Source organism: Simochromis diagramma, unplaced genomic scaffold (genome assembly GCF_900408965.1).
Source record: "Simochromis diagramma unplaced genomic scaffold, fSimDia1.1 OVJJ01000216.1, whole genome shotgun sequence".
NCBI lineage: Eukaryota > Metazoa > Chordata > Actinopteri > Cichliformes > Cichlidae > Simochromis > Simochromis diagramma.
The window spans coordinates 10839368-10844745 of NW_024386883.1; the positions used below are offsets into that span (position 1 = coordinate 10839368).

Below are 5378 nucleotides of genomic sequence, written 5' to 3' on the forward strand. Positions count from 1 at the left end.
AGTATACCACTTTCTATTAACTTCTTTGTTACTTTGGCAGTATCATATGGTTTAGCAGGTCACTGAAAGCGGGATACAGTGGTTGTCACAACCGGATCCGTACCAGAAACCCGATCCGTACCGTACCGATCCGTCCCCCTTCTCTCAACGGAGAGCTTCCCCCGATTGAACAACAGCGCTGTAAAATAAGAATAATGGCACCTAATTACAGACTTAAACAAAACAGAAGAAGAAGAAGAGAACATCTGCACATGCGCAGTAAAGATCGGGGAGTCCTGATCCATAACTAGCTTTTTATTTTTCATTTATGTCTACATTATATTGAAATGTTTCATTATTGCAAACATTTTAAGAGATATTTATTATTGTTAACATCTTAACGGATACTCTGACCCATAACTATCATAAAATGCTTCAAGCGGAAGTAGACGCCTTACACACATGTGTGGTATGGATCGGGTTTCCAGTATAGATCAGGTAGTGACAATGGTCCCTCGTTTATCGTTAAATTCGAAAAATAACCCACAATAGGTGAAATCCGCGAAGTAGCCAACTTTTACAATTGTTATAGATGTTTTAGGCTGTAAAACCCCTCACTACATACACTTTATACTTTCTCAGACAGGCATGAACATTTTCACACTTTTCTTTCTTGTTTAAACACTCTCAAAGTTTAAACCTTCTTAAATGGTAAATGGTAAATGGTCTGTATTTGTATAGCGCTTTACTTGGTCCTAAGTACCCCAAAGCGCTTTACACTATACACAATCATCCACCCATTCACACACATTCACACCCATTTGTCGACATTGTTGTGTTTGTTGGGGAGAAAACTTACAAACATACAGTACAGCACTTCAGAGTCACACTGCTAGCGATCGAAGATTTATGTAAATTTGACAACCTGAACGCATTCTGTACTGTCCAGGAGACACGGCACAAAATTCATTGACAATGGCCTACAGCCAATAAGGACGCAGAACACAATGCGTTGTTCAAAAAAAAAAAAAAAATACATGGAAAATTGCACAAAAAAAGGGGAGAAAAAAGGGATCACTGTATAGTTTGTGGTTCTAAAAGTCGCGACAATCCACGCAGTGAAGATTACTGACCTAAAACAAGAACCACAACTCACATTTGCTGTGAGCACCCATACCCCAAATCACAAGCAAATCAGCAATCTGAGCACATGTATGAAAGTATTACTGACCAGTAAACTTTATTGAGTCTCCAAGATTAGACAGGTTTAGATTCTGTTTAAAACTTTAACAGAATTAAAATTTATGATTCAGGTCAGTAGGTTAAAAGAAATGGGACAAAGATTATCATGGAAAACAAAGCAGAACAAAGGAAGTCTTGCATTTAAACAGAGAGAGTGTAATGCTGAGGCAAGGTCAGAAAAAATATTTGATGACAACATTCATTTGTGTGTTAATCGGATGATGTTTTTCTTGCATGCTGTTTGACTCTAACATCTGAGTAGATGATATTTTCTTCACTATGATCTGAAAAATGTAAAAACAGAAAAAAGATGGTGAAATAAGGTAAATATTCCCACTGCACATATTTATGATTTGCAAAAGTATTTTTATGATTATCAAGTAAACTGATTTTTTTCTTTTTTTGTAAACTGAATGAAAAAAAATTAAGTGAAAATTAAGTGCGGTGTTTCTTTTACCTCTATTGACAGTCATGGGGTCAGTTTTCTTATTGAAATGCTTTACACCAAGAAAAACAGCCAAAACAAGAAGTAGAGTGCCAATGCTTCCTACCACAGCCACAGTCACAACAATACCTAGAAAATATATAAATATATAAATATATTGTATATATTTAAAAGTTTTGTATATATTGTATGTTATTTAAGGGTTACATGACCTGAAGTCATAGTCTTTAGATATGTATTTAATATTGATGCATCAGACTGTATATTTCCAGAACATTTTTTTCAGTAAAGGGAATGAAAACACACTCATACACAAGATAGCTGTGACATAATTACAATAATCAAATTAATAGATTTTTTTTAAAATTGTGATATAAAATAGAATTAAATAATTTAATGTAATTAATTACCCGTGCAGCTTGTAATGAGGATGATCTTTTGGCGTCTGCTGACATTGTTTTGAACAATACATGCCAGTTTTCCCATCAGTTGAGCATGTAAGGTGACGGTAACCTTTGAAATGCTGTGTTTTTCTGTACTCTTAGTTGTGGTCTGTAACAATAGGTTATCGTCCAAAAACAACATAAACTCTACTTCATCTCCCTCAGAAGAGCAGCTGATTATCTTCTCTTCTGGTGACAAACACAACTGAGATGTAGCTGGCTCTAACACAGGAGCTGAAAGACATAGATATATTTGCAAATATAGTCATGCATGTAGATGCAGTGCTGTTTGAAATTCAAAAGATCCAGTGCCAGTCCTGCAAACTATCATCATTATGCTTGTGTAAGTTTTTTTTTTTTTTTTCAGTTTGAAAGTGAAAATGGGAGTATGCAACTAAAAACACAACATTTTTATAAATAATTCAATTTAAGTTATTTATTTTTAAAGCAAACTTTATAATACAACCTGCGACTAAGGCATAACTACCCTGTGATTACTTGTAATTTCAGGTAACAAGTCAGGTAAAAATTAAAAGACTTTGATCATTTCTATTTATCTTTACACCACATTTCTAAAGTGTACATTGCTGTTAAATGTTATTTGAAAAAAAAAAATTATTCAATCCTACCTTGTATATCCAGATAGATGTTTTTGGTGTGCAGTAATGAACCATTAGTAGAGCTGTGTATTTCCACCATATACTCTCCAGAGTCATTTTTTGTTGACTTGTTGATCTTAAATGTCCCATTTTTAAAGACTGTAATATGATTCTTGTATTTTTTATTTATTACATTTAATGAATAACTTGACAATGTTAAAATGTTACTTGCATTCTTTTTCAAACTTATCTTTGTGTGTGTACTGGTAGGTAGGTAAAAAATGAGCGGTTCGTCAAGTACTCCAAAACACTTTTGTGGTCCAGGTTGAGTTAAATTGCATTCCAAAGCTCCTAAAAGGGAAAAAAGAAGTGGGGTTTTTTGTTTTGGTTTTTTTTTAAAGTAAAAATCATGTGATGTACCCTTATGAATACAGTAACTAATTAAGAATTCTAGAAAATAGTTGCTTCAAAACCCTGCCTCTCTGTGTCTAAGACAATTTACACCATATTATATAATGCAACACTGTAGTAAAGTTAATAAATATTATTGTAAAATACTTGCTGTGAATGACTTTCAATCTTAATATCAAAATTATAAACATAGCAATTTTGTTCAACTCTATACAGCAATTGCTAAAATGTACCTTGCGCCAGAGCAGTCCACGCCAGAGCTGTGATGATCATGTATACCAAAATCATTTTCTGTGGTGATAGAATTAAAGTATTACCAACTGTTAACAGTGGACATAAATGGCCTCTTTTATTCCTCTTTTAAACCAAATGTCTTCTCAGTCAAAATCTGAACACTGGCATCTTCAAAAGAGGGAACTTTATCCTTTAGGTGCAGATGTACAGCTCAGTATTGACCTTACGAAGTAAACAACAAAATTCAGTTTTATTTTAAAATGAAGAAGAAAAAATAAAAATAAATTTCATAAATGCTACACTCAGATAATATAGATATATGATAATTATCTATATAATTGGAAGACAGTTTTAGAGATACAAATATACAAATTTAAAAAGGTTATACTTTTCAAAATTGTAAAAAAAAATTGTAAAAGTCACTCACCACATTTACAATACAGGCTCTTCTTTTGCAGTTTATTGATTGGCTTGTTTCTGGTCTTTTTGTCTTGTGTGGAGAGAATTGAGGAGGCAGTTACACTAGTACTGTAGTCATTATCGGGTCAAATACTAGGCTGCATGTAGTATTCAGAAACAATAGGTATATATACTATGCTACCACCAGTACCTTTGGCAAATGCTTTTATTAAAAGCACAGCCTTTTCCTTTTTTTGTATTCTTTTCCATCAAACCAAGAAGAAGAGCTAAAATATTCCAAACTACAGGCAGATTAGAATTAGAAGCTGGAAAACACAAATATCCAGATGGCATAGTAAGATATGGTTGATATGTATATCAAAGATACATACTCTTGTACATGGTTGTATTCTACTGGGCATTCAACATAAAATGTTTGCAGAGTGGCCGATACTAAATGACGCACATAGCCATAAATAGCAAGATTTAACTTTAGATTAAAAAGATAATTTAGTAAACCTGTGCTGTCTTTTGCATTATTTCTTATTATCTCTTCTGTTTTGGATCATTTTAAAATTAAAAGTATAGTAGCTGTTGTGCATTTTTTAAAATCATAAGCGTAGCATTACTCACATGCACCTTCCTCTTAGTGGCAGCAGGATAGTTTGGGCAATCCACTCTATTTGTCTTGTGGTTTTCTTAGAATGTAGGAAGTATGTAGAATCATTGAACTACTCAGAAACTTGGGGCGTTATTTTATTTGTTCTCATTTTAACGACAATACAAGTTGCCAACTAATTATGTCATATATTAGTTGGATAAAGACTGCTGATGTAAGTTAGAATAATTTTTCAAACTGTGTAGATGTTTGAGTTTAAAGTTCTAAGTATAAATTATGTGAGCTGTAATGTCCTTAATTTAATTCTACTATTGACTTTTCAGTTGCACTAACAACTTAAATTATAACAAAGAAAATGATCTGAGATGATTAAACTGAAGTGGAAAAGACTTTTTCTGTCAGGGAACCCATTCTCTTGAATAATTTCCCTGAGGAGATCAGATTGGTGAGCTCACGTTTATCCTTTCAATCACTCTTAAAGGCATGTGTGTGTAGCCTTTTTCTTTGTCTCCATTATAGTTATTTCTCTTTCAAAAGTGTTTCACCACCTTCTCCAATAACTAACATTGTTTCACCTTTATCTCCTCCAAAATGTTTCTTTTGGGGTTTTTTCTATCTTATCTTGAAAGGACTTTTTAACTTCAATAGCCCGTCTTTTAAAAGTGCTACATAAATAAGTATTATTATTGTTAGTGTTGTTGCTGTTTTTGTTAAAGTATTTAGTTGAATCATAATTGCATTTATTGGCCAAGTAAACGATAGTGTCTCTCAAGCACAACGATGTAAAACACGCAATATATAAGTGAGACAATGAACAATATACATAAACCACAATAAAAACAAACAATCGAAATCCTTATATAGAAAAAATACAGGATTACAAATATGAATACCACAGAATGTACATAAAGTGCAGTTGCAGTTTGGCAGTGTGAAGCAATGTGACAGTTCAACTATTCAGGTGGGAAATAGCAAGGTGTTTAGTATTTAAATTATTTAGTAGTATG

General features: G+C 32.9%; 1 long non-coding RNA gene across 1 annotated transcript; it reads right to left on the reverse strand.

The window, feature by feature from the left end:
• Positions 1-820: 820 nt before the first annotated feature.
• LOC120733808 lies at positions 821-3702 on the reverse strand. Its single transcript, XR_005695906.1, has 4 exons — positions 3353-3702; positions 2077-3059; positions 1679-1795; positions 821-1505 (listed from the first exon to the last, which is right to left on the reverse strand). It is a non-coding gene; the product is annotated as an uncharacterized LOC120733808 (long non-coding RNA).
• Between the last annotated feature and the right edge of the window lie 1676 nt (positions 3703-5378).